General features: G+C 44.7%; 1 protein-coding gene across 3 annotated transcripts in view; it reads right to left on the reverse strand.

Moving 5' to 3' along the window:
• Positions 1-20927, reverse strand: part of LOC124612330 (longitudinals lacking protein, isoforms H/M/V) — a 152834-nt gene that overhangs the window by 55713 nt on the left and 76194 nt on the right. The window lies entirely within an intron of this gene.

Raw genomic sequence — 20927 nt, forward strand, 5'->3', positions numbered from 1 at the left:
AATGTTATGTGAAGTAGTGAAGTGCATTAAGCTTCTCCAAGTAGTTCCAATCACAACAGCAACAGCAGAATGGTCATTTAGTGCCCTTAGACGTCTGAAGTCATATCTCTGGTCAACAATGGGAAGAAGCGATTCAACAACTTGGCTGTTTTTCATGCCCACCGAGATGTTTCGGATGACTTAGATATTCGACCTCATCAATGACTTCATATTCAGTAATCAAGTCACATGATCAACATTTGCACCTTTCTAAAGGCACTCTAGCCATAATAACGGAATTTAGAGCAATATTAAAAATCTTTATAAAATAGAGAACTAAATACATGCATAATGTTAAATTTTCAGTTTCAAAATATTAGTACTAGTTTAGTAATGTATTACTATATCACTGTAGTATTAGTTATTCTCAAATACTTAAATATTTTTGGGATGTAAGACTCAATTAAAACCCACTGTTTACATACTTTTTGACTGAAAGTATTAGGCATACTGTATTAACTTTATTAACTGTATTAAAGCATTAACTTTGAGATATTGTTTTTATTTAATGAACCCTGAGCCTTATTCATAGTAAGCTTAAATTACCTATTTCACTTATTAATCAAAGTGCTATTACTGTGCAACAGCAATATTTTATGTTTTATTCTGTTAATGATAGTTTAGGATTTATTTAAATATAATTTCAGTCTTTTCAGAGCTATATACTCACTGCTCTGTAATAGTCGATAAGCATGATTATTACTGTAAATTAAATTAGCTTTTTACGAAAATACCGTGTGTGTTCATGTTTTGTTTGTTTTTTCAAAGCCAAAAAAGTGTTGGGCTTGTTGAGTTTCCTGAAGTGTCAAGTCATCAAGAGTCCAGTTTTCGAAGTTATAATGTTGATCATATGACTCTAAAATGCTTAAGAAACTTTAAAACTCGCTGTTTTTCATCTAAAATTTAGAAAATTTCCCGGGGCAAGATCCTGAATATTTTTTATAAGTTGGGGCCCCTAACGACATGATGGCATGTGCCATGATACACGACATAACATCATGTTACTTTACTTGATATGATGCATTATATTATATGACAGGAGTACTAATACTAACAAATAAAAAAATGTGAATATATCAAGAAGTTTTGATTTACATATCTTTGAAGTTGCCACATAAATCGGAATGCTAGTTCCCATATTTTAAGTCCCCAACACTGCCCAGGACATATCTGCCTTTTTTGTGCTTTGATAGGAGCATTTTTCATTCTGGTTCCACTATGTTTAAGTTGTAGATCAGCAATAAGCTGATAAAACTAATGGCTACTCTGAAGAAATTAATACTCTGCAAGTGGAGGAAAAAAAGGCAACAAATAAAGAAGCAAAAATGCAACAGACCAGGTTTTGATTGGAAAATTATTCTAGAAAACTGCAAAAGCTAGAGAACTAATCTTCACGTGCTGTGCATCGACTTCAAAAGTGGATGACTCGCTGCTTGATGGTTGGACAACAAAATACCTGGAAATCAATGGAGTAAGGAAAAAATTAGGAATGTTACAGAAAATACTGTGTAGCACTACAAGATTGAACTTTTGTTGGAAATAAGGAGTTACAGATTGTTCAACATCAAGAAAGCACTCATCTAAGGTAACTCACTTTCGTGACTCATTACGACTGATGATAACAATGGAAACATATGTGGGCCAGAGATTGGCCTAACACTTGTGGAAAATCTCATCCACTGTATGTGTATAGTTCATAGAACTGGAAGTCAAAACACAGTCACTGATCATTACAGCCCAGACATTCAGCATTGGCATCAATAAGGAATTCAGCCAGGAAAAATATGACCAAGTGGCACTAAAAACATAGAAGATTACAGAAAGGGAAGGCATAGCAATGACAAATGGAGAAGCCATCAAGTGCTACCAACTCTACAAATACATGGGCATTTTGCAACTGGACAAAATCACATTTGACCATGTGAAAACTGTTCAGCAAAGAATATGTCTAAAGGAGCAGAAAAATTTTCAAAATGCAAACTGAATGGTGGCAATAACACCAAAGCCATGAATATCTGGGCCATATAGGTACACTGCAGTCATTGTGGACTGTACACAAGTGAAACTGTACAACTCAAAAAAAAACATGAAACACTTCATAATTAATCATGTCTTACATCTCTGCATGTGATGGACAGGTTGTATATGTCCAGAGGCTTCTGGAAGTTGGGGAGACGTTGGAAGAAAAAGAAAAAACATGGAGTAGCACACTATATGAGACAGAGACCTCTGAGGGAACAATCTGATCAACAACTGAGTTGTTGCAAAGGTCACACAGACAGATTACAAGCAAAGCTGTGGCATGAATGATAAACTTATGTTAGAAATAATATCTTCAGTGCAAGAAAATCCAAAAGCCAGACTATTGTAGGAATCCCATTGATTGAACACTGGAGCACAACAGCCAAAAATCAGAATCGGGGAGAAATGGGAACTGCAAGTTGCATACATTACTATTCCAAAAGACGGCAGAGCTGACGAATAAAAGATGAAAAAACTTATACCACGGGCAGCATCACAGCTGAGCAATATGACCTCTTGCTGCAATCTACTTGGACTGATTTGTACACATATTCCCAATGGCTTTACATGGTGTTACATATTTGGAAATAGGCAGTCAGTAAACTTGTTCTGTGGAGATAGTAGGTGAATTGTCCACAGTCTGGAAAAAGCTAGAAGTTGTTTAGGCCAATGGTTACAGGCTTCAGCTTGCTGAATGAACCTGTGGTGATGTTGGGGAACATGTGGCAAAAGCTGGGGCACCTCAGCTGCTGCTGAAACCCCTGAAAGCCTCATTTTCACTGCAGCTTTTGAAAGCAAAGCACATGACAAATTGATCTTCACTTGAGGGTGAAGTGAATAGTAACAAAATCTTAAATACAGACTGTGATGGAATTCGAGACTTCCTAGGAGATAGAATCCGACACCTTCTTGAGGGAACAAAACATATGTAAAAGTAATTTCAGTAGTGCCTCAAGAAAGTGATATATGACTATTATCGTGATCCTCAATATATGTGAATGATCTAGTGGACAATGTCAAACACCATGACGTTGTTCAAGATGGTTCTGTTGTGCGTAGTAAGGTTGCAATGCCAGAAGACAGTACCAAAATGCAGGAATACCTGCAGATTCACAATTGGTGCAAGGACTGGCAGTTGATCCTAAACATAAATAAATGTAACATATGGCACCTAAGTAGGTAAAAAGATCCACTACTCTTTGATAAATCACTGGAACAGTAATGACTATAAAACATCTGATAGTACCTGTCCTTAGTGATCTAATGTGGTATGACCCCACAAAACCAGTATTACGAAAAGCAGATATCAGGCTGATATTTAAAGACATAATCCTATGAAAATGAAAACCTTTAATAAAATAATAGCCTAAAAACACTTGTTCAACACATTCTTGAATATTGTTCAGTCAGTCTTTGTCCCTTAACAATGTAACAGGTAGGAAAAATAAGAAAAAAAAAGGCAGGGGAGAGAGAGGGGTGGACACGGACAGGTGGGGACAGAGGCGGGAGAGAGAGGGGTGGGCACTGACGGGGGGAGAGGACGGGTGGACACGGAGACAGGGGAAAGAGGGAGACGGGGAGGGGAAGAGGGAGACGGGGGGGGGGGGGGGGGGGGGGGGTAAAGAGGGGGACGGGGGGGGGATAAAGAGGGGGACGGGGGGGGGGGTAAAGAGGGGGACGGGTGGGGGGGTAAAGAGGGGGACGGGGGGGTAAAGAGCGGGGGGGGGGGGTAAAGAGGGAGACGGGGGTGGGGGGGTAAAGAGGGAGACGGGGGTGGGGGGGTAAAGAGTGAGGGACACGGGGGTGGGGGGGTAAAGAGTGAGGGAGATGGGGGGGGGGACAGAGTGAGGGAGACGGGGGGGGACAGAGAGAGGGAGACGGGGGGGGACAGAGAGAGGGAGACGGGGGGGGGGACAGAGAGAGGGAGACGGGGGGGGGGCAGAGAGAGGGAGACGGGGGGGGGGGACAGAGAGAGGGAGACGGGGGGGGACAGAGAGAGGGAGACGGGGGGGGGGACAGAGAGAGGGAGACGGGGGGGGTGACAGAGAGAGGGAGACGGGGGGGTGACAGAGAGAGGGAGACGGGGGGGTGACAGAGAGAGGGAGACGGGGGGGGGGTGACAGAGAGAGGGAGACGGGGGGGGGGTGACAGAGAGAGGGAGACGGGGGGGGTGACAGAGAGAGGGAGACGGGGGGGGTGACAGAGAGAGGGAGACGGGGGGGACAGAGAGAGGGAGACGGGGGGGACAGAGAGAGGGAGACGGGGGGGACAGAGAGAGGGAGACGGGGGGGGACAGAGAGAGGGAGACGGGGGGGACAGAGAGAGGGAGACGGGGGGGACAGAGAGAGGGAGACGGGGGAAGAGAGGGAGGGGAAGAGAGGGAGGGGAAGAGAGGGAGGGGAAGAGAGGGAGGGGAAGAGAGGGAGGGGAAGAGAGGGAGGGGAAGAGAGGGAGGGGAAGAGAGGGAGGGGAAGAGAGGGAGGGGAAGAGAGGGAGGGGAAGAGAGGGAGGGGAAGAGAAGGGAAGGAAAAGAGTTAGTAAACAGCGTTATATTTGCTCAGGGGGATCATTGTGTAATAGTGGTAGCATTACAGAGATCAGCAGCAAAGTCTTAGTTGACACCACAAGGGTATTATTGTGTTGACATGGCAAGGTTTACTGCTGAAATTTTGAGACTCTGTCTTCCAAGAAGAGATTTTCTACATTTCTTGGAAGATATTGTCTCAAAATTATATATATCAGTGGCAGCCAAACTTATTAAGCTTCTGAGCAACCACACTGTTTTTAAATGTATACCTTGATATTTCAGCTATGGAACTTCATCAGGAGACAAACTGCTGTGTTAATAAGCTAGTCTGCTACAGACTGTAGATGCTATAGTATTTTTCTAAGTATAAAAACGAAATAATATGTACAATAAAACATAACTTCAAGCAGATATTCATTTTAGAAGCACAACCAAGTTGGAGACATATTTTAATAGCCCTTCACATTAGTAGAAGAGATGGAGAAGATGCATGTTAACATTGAGTGAATGTCTACAGAAAATGGTAATAAAAAAAGTTTCTAAACACAAAGGGGATGACATCCTGAAACAACACATGGAAAAGATGGGGAATCTGAAATTATAACTCATTTACAAATTGCTCTTTTGGGAGTGTTTATTAATTGATTCCATCACTTTTGATATCTTTACTGCCAATATTTTCTCCAAGGTTTCTAGACGTGGCTTCACCATGTCTTGTTATTTGCAATATTAGTGCTTTTGGTGCAAGGTTATAACATGATTTGCAAATTTTTTAACATACATATATCAGGAGACTGGAATGTTTTTAGCTTTTCATGAACTATTGTACAGGAACCACATTATTCTTATTCTTATTATTACTGTCATGTAAGAAAATGAAAATGTTTTCATCCACATTTACACTCAAAACACCTCTATACAGTGTATACAGGAGGGAATCTAATAACTTTTTTTTTTAGCGTTCATACGAGTCTGCCTTCAGTATACTGATATGTCATGCCCATTGCTACTTCAATGAAACACCCATCTGTAATTGTAACTCAACTTATTATGCACTCCCAAATGAGTACTGATTTGTCTCCATATACTGTGGTTGGAATTATTGTACGTATTTGGACTGTAAAGGTGGAGCTACTAGGTGTAAAGTTAAAACTTGAGGGAAATCTGCAAGCTAAATATTTTCATATAGAATAAATTATATGGCTTTTATTAAGAGCTGAGTAAACTTTGTTCTTATATTATTTGTTACTGTCTATAACAAAACAAAAACTGTTCAGTTCATCTTCAAATTTTTCATTCTTAGCATTTATGATTTTTGGAAAAACGTCTGGAACAATGGAAGAGCAATTCCTTAGAACAGATATCCCATCAGATAAACAAAAAAATGCAGCACTTTGATTAAAAATAAATTGCAACAAGTTATCAAGAACTTTCAGTTCATAGACCTGGTATGAATGTTTCCTTTGGGGGAGGAGGAGGAGGTCGGAAAGAAATAAGGAAGTTATGGTAATATCAGTAGCTACTGTCCAAGTTTTAAATTAACAGTGTTGCAAGCTGATTTTGAAAGTGCATTTAAAGGAACATTTACCATATACTCTGTTTCAAACTGCAGAGTGTTAAAAACAGGTGTTGAATATTTAGAGAGACGGCAGTAACCATAAAATGAAACATCTCTTCTATTGAATACATGCTCATAGCTCTTAAGGTGTGTATTTTAGAGCCCATGTTTATTAGAAATTTTCTTGTTTTGATGGTTACTACCACCTCCCAAAATATTATTTTACAGTGCTAACAGGAAAACATTTTCCTGCAAACTGTGGCAATTTGAGGGAGTGGGGTGAGGAGGAATGAAAACAACAACAACACACACACACACACACAGAAAGAGAGAGAGAAAGGGGGGGGGGGGGTAGGTTTATATCCTACTGTCTACAACTAAAACACAAGTAATAACATTGCTAATCTAATGGGATATGTGAAAGGAATGTGTTTTTGGGGAAAAATGCTGCATTTTTAAATTTAATCAAAACAATGCTTACTTTATTGTAGACAGTGGTGACAAGTTCCAGTAACTCAAAGAGCAACTCATGTGTAACTAAAATTCAGTCAATAAGAATACAAATAACTGCCTCTGAGAATAACACCAACTAATATTGTGTGACTTGTGTTCATATGACAGTAGACTGATCACTTTAACAGTGAGACAACTAAAAACAGCGAGATCCGAAGTCTCTCGATTCCAAAGTTACTCACAGAAGAAAGAGGGTCCTCTAAAAGTGGATGGATCCAGTCAGGGGAGTCAAACTATAAAACAAGGAAGTTAAAACACACTCAGTAAAAGGCATAAAAGGTTAAAGGACTAGTTCAACCACCTATGAACCATCCGCCAAATTAAAATTAAGAAACACTACACTCAGCACGAAGGGTCAAAAGAAGGGAACATTCCACCAATGTTTGGGATACTGTCAGTCTGGCTCCACAACCATATTGTGGGGATGGTTCGTTGCATAGGTAACATAGATGGAAACCATGGGTGAGCCTGGCATGACCAATGCGTAGATAGCATGAAGCAGTGGACTCCTTCCAAGAGGAGCAGAAGAAAGAGCACCAAAGCATAGTAGTCTCCTTGATTGTGCGGAGTTTATTACTGAGAGCAGTAGCACTCCAGATGTCATTCAACATTTGGGAAAAAGAAAGATCTGACATAGACTTGCATATCCACAGCTGGAGTCATGAAAGGGAATGGAGGGTGAGTATCAGCTTATCCAGCCAAATGGTCAGCCAGTTCATTCCCTGATATCCACATGACTTGGGACTCAGAGAAAGACAACTGAGCAGGCAGCATGACCAAGGGATGAGAGAAGGTCATGGATAGCAGAGACCAAAGGATGACGAGAGTAGCTGGCTGCTCAATGAGTTGGTACATATTAAAATACTGTGGAGGGAGGCCTGAGTAATGAAATGGAGGGCCCTGGTAACAGCCAGCAGCTCTGCTTGAACACACTACATGATTCTGGCAATAAATTGTGTTGTAAGCCGGTAGGAGACATGAAAGCTTATGCCACTTTATCTATCACATTAGAACCATCAGTGTAGAAGATGGTTGCACCCTAGAACTCTGCAAGGATGGACTGTACAAGACTCCAGAAAACCATAGGGGTGACCGAGACCTTCGGACCCTGGAATAGGTCAGTCCTAACAAGTGGTCTACGCACCATCCAAGGGGGCTTGTGAGAGGAAATAGAAGTAGCGCACTTCAGTGAATGGAGATGTAGATCTTGACAGAGGGAAGTGAGATGCATTCCAACCAACAATCCCACCTGTGGGCGATGATCAGGAGACGACGTCCTTCGCTTGCAAAGAGGACAGAGTACATGGGATGGTCAGGGAATCTGCGAATGGCGATTGTGTAAAAAAACAAGAGTGGGCTTCATCGTATTTGTAGAGGGGAATCCCTGTTTCTGTGAGGGGCTGCCAACGGGACTAGTGCGAAAGGCATCAATAGCCAGACACACCTCACAATGGTGAACAGGATCAAGTATTTTTAGAGTGGAAGAAGCCACTGAGCCATAAACTTGACTTCCATAACCTAGTCTGGACAAGACCAGAGCATGGTAAAGATGGAGAAGAGTAGCATGGTCTGCAACCCAAGATGTGTGGGCCAGGAGGCAGAGAGCACTAAGCTTCCGCATGCATGTAGTCCTCAGGAAGCAAATATGGGGCAGCCACATCAGCTTTCCATAAAAAAGAAAAAGGGCCCAAGAAATGGGACTGTGCTGCAACATCTAGGAGCTGGTCTCCTAAATAAAGTTCTGGATCAGGGTGTACTACGAATTGAGGACACAAATGCAAAACCCACGTTTTGGTGGGAGAAAATTGGAAGCCCTGAGATACAGCACATGCAGAGGTCCGTTGGATGGCACCTTAAAGCTGGCACAGAGCTAACACTACTGAGTGGGAGCTGCACCAAGTGCAAAAATCGTCAGCATACAACGCCGGGGTAACCTGAGGGCCAACAGAGGTTACAAGCCCATTGATGGCTATGAAGAAGAGTGTGGAACACACAATACAGAATCCTGTGGGATTCTCCTGAATTTGAGCGGTGCTAAGTGAAGAACCAACTGAACCTGGAAAACCTGGTCGAATAAAAATTCGTGAATAAAAATTGGAAGGGGACCGAGAAGGCACCAGTCATGGAGGGTAACTAAAATGCGATGGCACCAATCTGTGTTATATGCTTTATGTAGGTCAAAGAAGACTGTGACAAGGTGCCAACAGTTAGTAAAAGTCTGTCTGATTGCAGCTTCCAAACTAAGTAAATGGTGAGTTGGAGATTGTCCTCCCCGGAAGCCACACTGATACGGGGACAAAAGGTCGTGAGATTTGAGTACCCAACATATTAGAAGCTAACCATCCTCTCAAGCAGTTTACGAAGTACATTCGTCAGGCTAATTGGGCAGTAGCTGTCGAGGGCTGCTGGGTTCTTCCCAGGCTTAAGGAAGGAGATAACTATACTGTCTCACCATTGTGAGACAAAGGCACCTGTGAACCAAATGTGGTTGAAGACCCTGAGTAGATATTGCTTCTGCATAATGTCCAAGTGTTGGATCATCTTGTTGTGGATGGAATCTGGGCCTGGGACGGTGTCAAGTGAAGAGGTAAGAGCCTGCAAGAAGTCCCGTTCAGTGATGGGTTCATTATAGGGTTCAGCTTGGTGAGGGCTGAAACAGAAGGAGCTCTATTCAACTCTGTGTTTCTGCCAGAGTAAGATGGCAGGGTAGGAAGAGGATGCTGAAGCTGTCGCAAAGTGTGTCGCGGGGTGTTCTGCAAGGACCAATGGATCAGTCGCCAGAGCACCTTGTAGGATAACCCTTGGACAGTTGACTGTCACTGGCAGCCCAGAAGGCTACAGAGCTTGGACCAAACCTGCGATGAACAGCCATATGTCCCCAGGGAGAAAACATAGCACTCCCAGCATTCCTTTTTACTCTGCTTAATAAGGTAATGAGCCTTAGCAAGAAGACACTTAAAAGTGAGGAAGTTGGCCTGTGGAGGGTGGTGTTTAAATCGCTGCAGCACCTGTTGGCAGTCCTGGACAGTGACCGATACGTCCTTGGTCCACCACAATACTGGTCGATAGTGAGGGAGACCTGTGGATCAGGGGGACAGCAGTGTCAGCAGTATGAAGAATAGTGGCAGAGGTGCCCTGCACGATCACATCAATGCAATTATCATCACTGGTTGACCAATGTAGGCAAGCCACTAGAGCAGGAGGAGATTGTGACATCGACAACAGTAAAGGTGCCATGAGTGGCACTGAAGTGGGTAGGGGAACCGTCACTGAGGAGACACAAATCAAAGTCTGTAGCAAGTTGGTCAATTATAAGATCCCCACCTGATGTAGTGGCATTCCCCCACGGGAGGGGGGGGGGGGGGGGTACATTGAAATCCCCAAGGAAGTGTTCAAAATAAGGAAGTGGCCTGCCTGGAGGGAGGCAGACATTGCAAACAGTGATTGCCAGAGTCGTCTGCACTCTAACCACTATCGCTTCCAGGTTGGTATGAAGGGGGATCCAGTCACTAATGAAATCAGTGCGAACCAAAGTGCCGACCCCTCGAGATGCTACTCCGGGGCCGGCACAGTTTCAACAGAATGCCCAATAGCATGAAACATTAGAGAGTGGTCATCATGAAACTGAGTTTCTTGAAAAGCAAGATAGAACAAATAGTAGGAGGAAACAAGCCGCTGTATATCCGGGAGGTGGCGATAATATGTGTTGCAACTCCACTGGATTACTGTGTGATGAGAGTCCAGGTAAGAAAAAGAAACCAAATTGAGCTCACATCACTTGGTCGGTGGTAGTCACCAACGAGGATGTGGTGACATCCAGAAAAACTGGGTGTTATTCAGTACAAGGTGGAAGGGGCGAAGCCCTCTGGGAAGCCGCGGAAGCCTCGTCCTTTGACTTGCGCTGCTGCTTCTTCTTCTTCTTCTTCTTCTTCTTCTCCCTCGGAGGGAGGGAGGAGGCGTTATCAGTATGGCAGTAATGTCAGGATTGGATAGAGAGCGAATTGATTTGGGACCTCTGAGTGCGGGTCTCTCCTCCGGCCAGAGGGTGCAAGCTTCCAGTCCTGAGAATACTGGGGAGGGGTGTTCCGAGATGGAGCTCCATCCCTAGCAGGAGCCAGAGAAGAGGACCTTTCCCTGGTGACATGGAGGAGGGGGAGGGGGAGGGGGAGGAGGAGTGGTTCCTGGAGGGGTAGGGATGGGAGCCACCAAGGGTGAAGAAAGGGAAGGGCAGCAGGATGGGAGTAAGGGTGAGGGATGAGGAGGGGAAGGCGTAACTTACGCAAAGGTAGAGGAGAGGTTTACAGGATGAAGTCTGTCAAATTTCATCCGGGCCTCAAAGTAGCTGAGACGGTCAAAGGTCTTTATTTCCTGAATACTTTTTTCCTTCATGTACACTGGACACACTAGTTAGTGGGGAGAATGGCAACCGGAGCAGTTTACATAGTTAGGTGTTGGGGGTGCAAAGACTCCCACATGAAGAGGGCAGCTAACAGTCACCACAGACGGGAGCGGCATTGCATCGCAAGGATATGTGGCCAAACTTGAGGCAGTGGAAGCAACGCACGGGAGGTAGAATGTGCAGTTTCATGTCGCTTCTGTACACCATTACCTTGACCTTCTCGGGCAGGGTATTCCCCTCAAATGTCACGATGAAAGTGCCAGTGTCAACATGATGGTCCTTAGGGCATTTCTGGACATGCTGATGAAACAAATGCCACATCATTCCTGATTACCCATAAGTTCATCATCAAACTCGAGCATAAGGACCCTATGGAAAATTACACCTGTATCATACTGAGTGACTTGTGAGGAGCACACATTAGGAGCACGCATTAGGAGTGATTTAAAATGGAATGATCATATAAAGTTGATCGTCGGTAAATCAGATGCCAGACTGAGATTCATTGGAAGAATCCTAAAGAAATGCAATCCGAAAACAAAGGAAGTAGGTTACAGTACGCTTGTTCGCCCACTGCTTGAATACTGCTCAGCAGTGTGGGATCCGTACCAGATAGGGTTGATAGAAGAGATAGAGAAGATCCAACGGAGAGCAGCGCACTTCGTTACAGGATCATTTAGTAATCGCAAAAGCGTTACGGAGATGATAGATAAACTCCAGTGGAAGACTCTGCAGGAGAGACGCTCAGTAGCTCGGTACGGGCTTTCGTTGAAGTTTCGAGAACATACCTTCACCGAGGAGTCAAGCAGTATATCGCTCCCTCCTACGTATGTCTCGCGAAGAGACCATGAGGATAAAATCAGAGAGATTAGAGACCACACAGAAGCATACCGACAATCCTTCATTTCACGAACAATATGAGACTGGAATAGAAGGGAGAACCGATAGAGGTACTCAGGGTACCCTCCGCCACACGCCGTCAGGTGGCTTGTGGAGTATGGATGTGGATGTGGATGTGGATGTGGATGTAGATGTAGATGTAGAGCAATAGCCATGGGGTTGTCTCCTAAATGGTCGCAGGCACACAGGGAGGCTGGCTGACTGGCAGAAGTTGTCTTTCTAAGGAGAAAGCCACATCTCATCTTGCTTAATGAGTCAACTTCACCAAACTTGCCCTCAGTGTGTTCCACAAAGAAAAGGGGTTTGGTGGTGGCAAAAGTCTCCCTGTCAGTCCTAGTGCAGACCAGGAAACATGGAAAGGGTTTTGCCTCAAGCCGGCATGTCTGGCTCTCTTCCCAGGGCGTATCCCATGAAGGCGTGGCTGGAAACGCAGAAACAGGAACTGAGACAGAACTACGTTAAGGAAGGGATCGACCACAGTAGAGCAGCCAGACAGTTCAACATATTTCATGTGCCAAGTGTCCGCCCTGGTACCACCCCCACTCTGAACAGGAGCTCACCTTGTGGGTGCCACCCAACGACAGCAATTGCGGCCTGGCAGGACGGTTGTTGCCAGGAGTTCCGATGCCCTGAAAAGATGGGCAACCAATCGTAGGCTTGCTCAAGGCATTCACAGCACAGGCGCCAGCAGCGTGATCCCTGTGGTATCACGGAGTTCAGCCAGATGGATACATAAAGCCCCACCGCACGGACTGGCTACCAAGCAGGTGACCTAGCAAGGAGGCGAAAGGGCTTTGGCAGGGAGAGAAGGGAAGGGGGAAAAGGGAGAAGGAGACGAAGAGGAGGTGGAGAGGAATCCACGTCAAAGACGTTAGGGAGGGAGTTCTTCCCCATCTGGCTCACACGACAGATTTCAAATTTGGAAATGGAGGTCAAACCCATGAGGGGGACCAAAAAAGAAAAGCCAGAGAGGAGGAGGAAAAGCAACCAGCCAAAACTGCAAGACAAAATTAAGTCATGAGGATAGCTGGGCTGACATAAAGAACAACACCAAGAGAAGGAAAGGAAAGGACAATGGGAAAGGAAGGACAGGGAAAGCAGCCTGGAAAAGAATAAAGGCTGCAGTAGCTCAGGGACCCGTGCGCGCCGCACACGTACCCCACAAAAGAGCTGTTGGCCCCTGGAGGGACAAATTTTGAGATCTCAAGGGTTAGTAAAGACATAAGTTGACAAAAAAATGTAAGGACTTTTGTATTTCTAAATAAGTGAGCAAAAATCTTAAGTACTAACATCAACATCTTTTGAATGAACTATTTTGAGATGGAGAAAGGCAAGCCAAATGGTATGTATATGTTTCATTAAGACAACTGATGTTATTTTATTTCAATAAAATGAAACACATTTGGTGACAAAAATACATATTTCATTGGAGTAGCAAGACAGATTTACAACATCATCACTGATCCATAACCTCAGAAAAATGTAGGCCTCTTGAAAGAAGTGTATAAGACAGGGAAGAGTTGTGTAAACGAACACTATAGGTGACTGCCAATAAATGTTGGTTCTACTATGTTTGTTATTGTCTGTTATTGCCCACTGTGTTATGTCCATTATTTTACAGGTATTGTGTGGCTTTTCTTTCGTGAAATACGTGAGTACGTAGCATACAAGCTGTTAGTGACTGCGACAAGTTTCTTCCTCTTATCATCTATTCTTTCTAATATATAAACTACTTTAAAAGTGTCAAAATGTGCTAGAATAAATAAAATATCTATAAAATGACGCACTGTACAATGTTTCTTGTAATTCCTGAAGTCCACTATCAGTGGCCTCTGGTCCGCCAAGGAGTACCGCAGCCCTGAGTCCATGGATAAACCATGAAAGTCTACTGCATTATGCCACACACAAACAGACCTGGCCTGCATGCAGATCTGTGAGAGTAGATCCGACGGGCAGGGCCTGCACATTAGTGAGAAATGATGGGCTTCAGATAGGCAGGCCTGATCTGTTAGCCAGGCCCGATTTGATGGCCAGGAGTTTTGGCCCATCGCGGAACCCACTGTTATGGCCAGCTATTTACGTGTCACTGACATCATGTTGACAAAATGAGACTGTAGTGATCAATCCATGCAATAGATAACTTGTGTGAGTACTCTGAAAATCAATAATAATGAGGACTGGTAGCAACTCACTGTAAAGATGATCACCGAGCTGCAGACAGGCACATAGAAAAGACAATTACACTCTCACACATTCACACAATTATTCAGACACAACTAATGCACACATAACAGCTGTCTCTGGCTGCTGTGTCAACAGATCTGAGAATCAGATCCAAACAAACCACTCCTCATGCCTCCCTGCCTCTCTTCAGCAGCTGCTGGGCTAGCAGCAAGAAGTGGTGGCAGCACTGACTGCAAGCTGATGGGAGTGGAAGAAAGGGAAGAAGCAGTAAGAATGAGGGAGTAGGCAAGTGGCTCACATACTCAGCTGCGCCCAGACAGTGACAATGCACAGCATATCAGTAAGCTTCCAACCCAGACATTTGAATTTACTTAGGATTTCATAAATGACTCAGAAATGAGGTCAAACACACCTACTTAATTTGTTTGCTATCTCACACTATAGTGTCACAACCATTGGGTTAATGAAACCCTGGAATAATGACACTCTTTATGCTACTTGAATAACAACCTACTAGTTTGATTTGAAATCTGTACCAGTCTACATCCTGCTTGCCCAACATCAAGCGTGTGATATTCAAGCCGGTGCTAAGGATTCACAATCAGGAACACAATTGCTCCAATCTGCGCGAGTGTGTGTGTGTGTGTGTGTGTGTGTGTGTGTGTGTGTGTGTGTGTGTGTGTTCTGTGGGGGAAGGTGAGCTGTGATGCAGCCACTCACTTGAAAATGAAATTTTGATAAAATTGCTGATGTGAGATACTGATATCAAACATAAGTACAACTTTCCACACATGAAAAATTCTGGTAATGCAAAAAATGATCGTCAGGTTACTTTCCATTACGAAACTGGGTGCACTCAGCAACTGTTATGAAATTTATAAATGATAGAGCGCAGCAATCACCTCCCCCCCCCTTTTTTTTTTTGCAGGTTTTATTACGCAAATCCAGATTTTGGCTAGTGCCTAGCCTTTATCAAAGCACTATTTTTTAATCTTGATGCATGTTAGCTCCCTGTTGTTCGGGCTTCAGTCACAGTTCTTTGAATACTACTGTAGTAGTAGAAATCTGGATTTGCATAATAAAACCTGGAAAAAAAAGAAGAACGGACTGATTGCTGCACTCTATCATTTGAAAAAAAAAAAAAAAAAAGAAGATTTTTTGGACCTAAAAATGAGACCGCTAAAATGGGACAAAGCTTTGTCTTCCTAAGCAATGCAACCACTACACTTGCATTTTGTGCTTCATGTTGGGCATCTACATAAATAAATATAGTAATCTTAGCTCTCAAAAAAACTGTTAAAGATAGTGTTTGCTATGGAGTGGAACTGTGTTGTAATCACTCATTTCACTATCAGCAAACACAAACAAAACAACACAGCATTCGTAATGAATATGAAAGCCATGATGCTAACAGTAACATCTTATTTACAGGATTGGTAGTGACTGTAGACAAAGCACTAGTGGCCTGTCAAACAACTCAGTCCGAGCTAGTAGGGCAAATTTACTGATAGTAAATATTAATTACACAGTTGAGTCATCACTTTAAAAATGTGAAGATGAAAATACCACCCCAGACAAATAAGAGTGCTTTACTGGCCTGTTACAAACTGCAAATGAATGGCACAGGAAATGGGAGCTGGTGTGATAGGTCTAACTGAAAGACAAAACTACCCCAATCTTTGGCTTTTAGCTTGTTCTTGTAAATGCATCGAACTGAACTCTCATATCGACAAACTTTTAAGAGACTTGTAAAATTTCAGTATGGCCAATGTAGGAAACAGTTTTAAACCAATATTTTCTTTTAATATTGGACTTCACAGGAACAAAATAGCAACCAAACATTTTCTCCTGGTATTTCCTCTCCCAATAACCTTGTGTGTGTCACTACTACAATAAACGTAAAAAAAACTGGACAGGTGTGAGCAGGACTCAATACAAACTTAATTATATATACAGATGATGATGATAATCTCTCTACTGGACACCACTCCAGTGACTTGCGTGTTCCTAACTTGCCCCACCCCAGCTAGGCAAGGGGGACCTACATTTTTAACAGGGATGGATGGTTGGTTCACTGGTGATGAGGCAGAGACCAAATAACGAGTTCATCAGTCTCATGATTCTAGGTGACAGAAAAGAAGGAAGGAACAATACCAGGGAAAATGGACAAAGAGCAGGGGGCACCCCAGATGCACTATGCACGATGGGTCACCAGCACCGACGCAGACACATCTTGATCCCCACACCATACTACCATCGTGACAAAACAGAGACAACAGCAGGGGAAGAAAACCCAATAAAAGGGGAAACAAAATGGCACAACAGACCAGACAAAACATAGGAAAAAGGGGGGAGCCTGGCCGGCAAGGAGGCAAGCCAAAGGCCTCCCAAACCCATATCATTGCTAACCAAGGGGCTCCAATTCTGGAAGAAAATTCAGGTACTTAAATCTGGGAGGACTAACTCCTGTGACAACAACAGAGGGAGGGCATATGTAGTGTTAAGGGCCAAAAGGCAAAAGCAGTACAGCAAAACATGGAACACCGTGAGTAGAGGCCACAACTACTAAGGCAAGGGGGCTTTTTATGGAGTAAAAAACCATGGCTCAACCTGGTACAGCCAATACAAAGATGGGAGAGGGCGGTAGACTCCCGCTGGAAGAGGCGGATGGAAGGACACCATGTGGCAGGTGTCCCCAATTATTAGACGGGGTTGCTTCCCCAGTATCGGCCCATGATTGAGCGAAAAGGAATTTGATGTGAAGCTGCAAAACTGATCTTGGAGAGGTCACAGAGAATGGGAGGATAGGTGGCTGCAGAGAACATGCCAACACGAAGTCAGAACAACCAGTGTGACGAACTGGCAAATTAAAATCAAGAGGGGGGCACCAAAGACCCCACTAATGAAGTGGAGGAAAGACGTGATGGCAACAAGCCACGTCTTAGTCCTTACAAAGATCAAAGAAAACTGCGGCGGATGGCGGCGCTGAGAAAAGATGTGCCAAACTGCAGTTTCAAACTGTACCAAATGATCAATTGGAGATTGTCCCTCCTGAAAGATGCGCTGGTAGGGAGACAGAAGGTTCAGACATTCAAGGGCCCAACAGAGCCGATAAATCATCATCTGTTCAAATAACTTGCAGTGTTGGGTTTGCTGATCTGGGGGAGCAGATCAAACGGCAAGACCATTGATCCCATTGGATTAGGGAAGGAAGTCGGCCGTGCCCTTTCGAAGGAACCATCCTGGCATTTGCCTGAAGCGATTTAGGGAAATCACAGAAAACCTAAATCAGGATGGGTGGACGCAGGTTTGAACCGTCACCCTCCTGAATGCGAGTCCATAAATCCAGTGCGCTAACCACTGTGCTACTTCGCTCATTTGTTGGTCGGACTGACTGGCCAATAATTATTGAGGGACAAAAGGTCATTACCAGGCTTATGGACAGAAATCATGATGCTGTCCCTCCACTGAGAGGAGAAAAAACCTGTATGACAGATTGAAGCAAGTGGTTTGGGATGGAATCAAGGCCAAGAGCTGAATCGTGGAAAAAGGAGAGGACCAGCCTGCTGTTCAGTAAAAGGTTCATTGCAGGATTCTGCCTGACAAGGGGTAAAACATAAGTGGGTAGCTTCAGTCTGCTGTTTCTGGAGGAGGAATTCAGCTGGGTAGGAGGTAACTCAGATGTCATTGCATATTTGGTCACAGAGTGTTCTGCAAGAACCAATGGATCCATACTGATACCACCTAGGAGGGCAAGGCCCGAGGAGGAAGAAGGCCATTGCAGAGTGTAGCCCACACCTGTGACGAAGGAAGAGAAGAACCTAGTAAGGAGACTAAACATTCCCAACACCCTGTTTGATTGATTGATTAGATAACAGGCTTTAGTTTGAAGGCATTGAAGGTAATAACATTGGCAGAGGTCTGGTGCTTCTTAAGGAATTGCAAGGCTCGACAGTGATCACACATGGTGATGGCGATGGCAGTGGCCACACTCCATCATGGGACCAACCGGTGACCAAAGTGCCCACTGAGCGGGGGGACAGCAGTGCAGGAGGTGTGAATAATCATACTGGGCATATAACAGACAACTTCATCATTACAACCTGACAAAGAGGCAGGTAAATAGGTCGTGGAACAAATATAGAGGCCAATCAGTACAATGGAAAGCCCAGTGGGGTAACCTGCCCACTGGGAGGTGGAAAGGGAATGAGAGAATCAGCATGAAATGGTCACTATTGCAGAGTTCATCATGCGGCAACCAGTGTAATGAAGTGAGAAGGCTAGGAGATGTGAATGAAACACTAATGGCAGAGAAAGTGCCACAAGTGGCATTACAATGGGTTCATTACGAATGCACAGGTTGTGGTCCACAAGAAACTGATCTATGAGAAGACCCAAACTAGACAATAAAGCACTGCTCCAGAAGAGCTAATGGGCATTAAAATCCCCAAGGAGGAGAAAGGGAGGGGGGAGTTGCTGAAGGAGGGCAGTTAGGGCTGTGGGCATATGGGCATAGGAGGTCTGTTTGCCGTGAAGTCTCCAGTCTGAGAGACACTTGGGGGGGGGGGGGGGGGAGCAAAAGGAGGGGTTGGAGGAGCCTCAGGAGGGGGGTCCATCACTGACAGGCGATTAAGAATGGGGACATTCCTCCAGTCAGGTAAGGGAAGTGGCACCCGGAGGGCATGGCATGGGAACTGCAGGGGAGGGTGAGAGGAGAGTGAGACAGACAGGGATAAGGATGAGGGAAGAGACGAAAGGATGTAACAGAGGCAAAATTAGATGCCATAGAAACAGGATGAAGAAAGTCACATTTCTGATGAGCCTCACTGTAGGATAAACAACCAAGAGACTTACACTCCCGTACTTCATTTTTGTTCGTATCAACCAGACCTGGCGAGTGTGAAGAACGATGGTTGCGTCAATTAATGCACATGACCGGCAGAACACAGCGGCTTCCCTCAAGGAGTGGGTGTCCATATTCATCAAATGGAGGGTCCGCTGTACAGCAAAAAGACATGCACCCAAAAGGTAAATGCGCGCGTGCGCGCCAGCACCCGCATGTGGGACAGTAGAGTGTGGAGGACAGTAGTTTACCTTAGGTTGAGGCTGGGATATTTTCAGGAACGGAGAATGACTTGTAAGGATAACTCCCATCTACACAATACAGAAAAGTTGGTGGTGGAGGGGAGGATCCAAATGACTTGGATAGCGAAGCAGCCACTGAAATCAAGCATGTTATGTTCAGTTGTACATTGTATCACAGGGTGGTCTACTTTGCTCTTGGCCACAGCTTGGTGGTGGGTGTTCATCGTGGTGGACAGTTGGTTGTTAGTCATACCAATCTAAAAATCTGTGCAATGATTGTTGCAGAGCTGGTAAATGACATAACTGCTTTCACAGATGGCCTGGCCCCTGGTGGGGTAGGGTAAACCTACGACAGGAAGAGCTCAGTGGGTGGATTGGGCAAGTCTTCCACAGGGGTATGTCCCTAGAGGCAAGGAACTGTGATTGGTATTGGCATAGGGATGGACTAGGGTATTATGGAGTTTGGGTGGGTGATGGAATACCACACTGGGAGTGATAGGAAGGATCTAGGGTAGGATATCCCTCACTTCTGAGCATGATGTTAGGTAATCAAAGTGCTGATGAAGAACGTGGTTCAGTTCCTGTACTTATGATATGGGATCACTCTGGCAGAACTTATAAGTGGAGGAGTCTGGTTTGGGTTCACTGATGACATCTTCATGATCTGGACTAGGGGTCAAACCATCCTATCTTCGTTCCTTTGCAACCTCAATACCTTCTCTCCCATCCACTTCACCTGGTCCTCCTCAAACCAGCATGCTATCTTCCTGGATGATGACTACATCATCCTCTCTGATGGCTCCATCCACACCTCTGTCCACATTAAACCTAATAACCAACAGTATCTGAATTTTAACAGCTGTTACCCTTCCACACCAAAAAATCCCTCTCATACAGACTGTTAACCTGGCGATGGTGTATCTACAGTGACAAGAACTCCCTTGCCCATTAAACTGAGGGTCTCACGAATGCCTTCACAGACAGGACTATTCCTCAGACCAGGTCTGTGGACAGATCTCTCATGCCATTCCTCCTCACACCCCCAATCCTCCAACCACCCCCAAGAACCAAGCACATAGAAGTGCCCCCTTTGTCACCCAATACTGCCCTGGACTGGAACAACTGAACCACATTCTTCGCCAGGGCTTTGATTGCTTATCACCATGCCCTGAAATGAGGGACATCATACCCAATATCCTTCCTACCCCTCTTAAATGGTGCTCCTTCGCACGCCCAACCTCTACAACATCCTAGTCCACACCTATGCCACTTCAAATCCCAACCCATTGCCGCAAGAATATAATCCCTGTGGAAGACCCAGGTGCAAGACCTGCCCAATCCACTCACCTAGCACTTCCTATTCCAGTCCTGTCACATGCTTATTCCACCCCATCAGTGGCTGGGCCACCTGTGAAAGCAGCCACATCATATAGCAACTCCGCAGCAATCATTCCACAGCTTTTTATATTGGTATGACTACCAACCAGCAGTCCATCAGAATGAATGGCCACCGCCATACTGTGACCAAAGAGAAAAGTAAACCATCCTGAGGCATAACATGCAGCTAAACATAACATGCTTTACTTCAATGGCCGCTTTACTACCTAAGCCATCTGGATTATCCCCTTCACCACCAGCTTTCCTGAAATTCGCAAAAGAGAGTTGTCCTTACAAGACATTCTCTGCTCCTGAAATTATCC

This window comes from Schistocerca americana, chromosome 1 (genome assembly GCF_021461395.2).
Source record: "Schistocerca americana isolate TAMUIC-IGC-003095 chromosome 1, iqSchAmer2.1, whole genome shotgun sequence".
NCBI classification, from domain to species: Eukaryota; Metazoa; Arthropoda; class Insecta; order Orthoptera; family Acrididae; genus Schistocerca; species Schistocerca americana.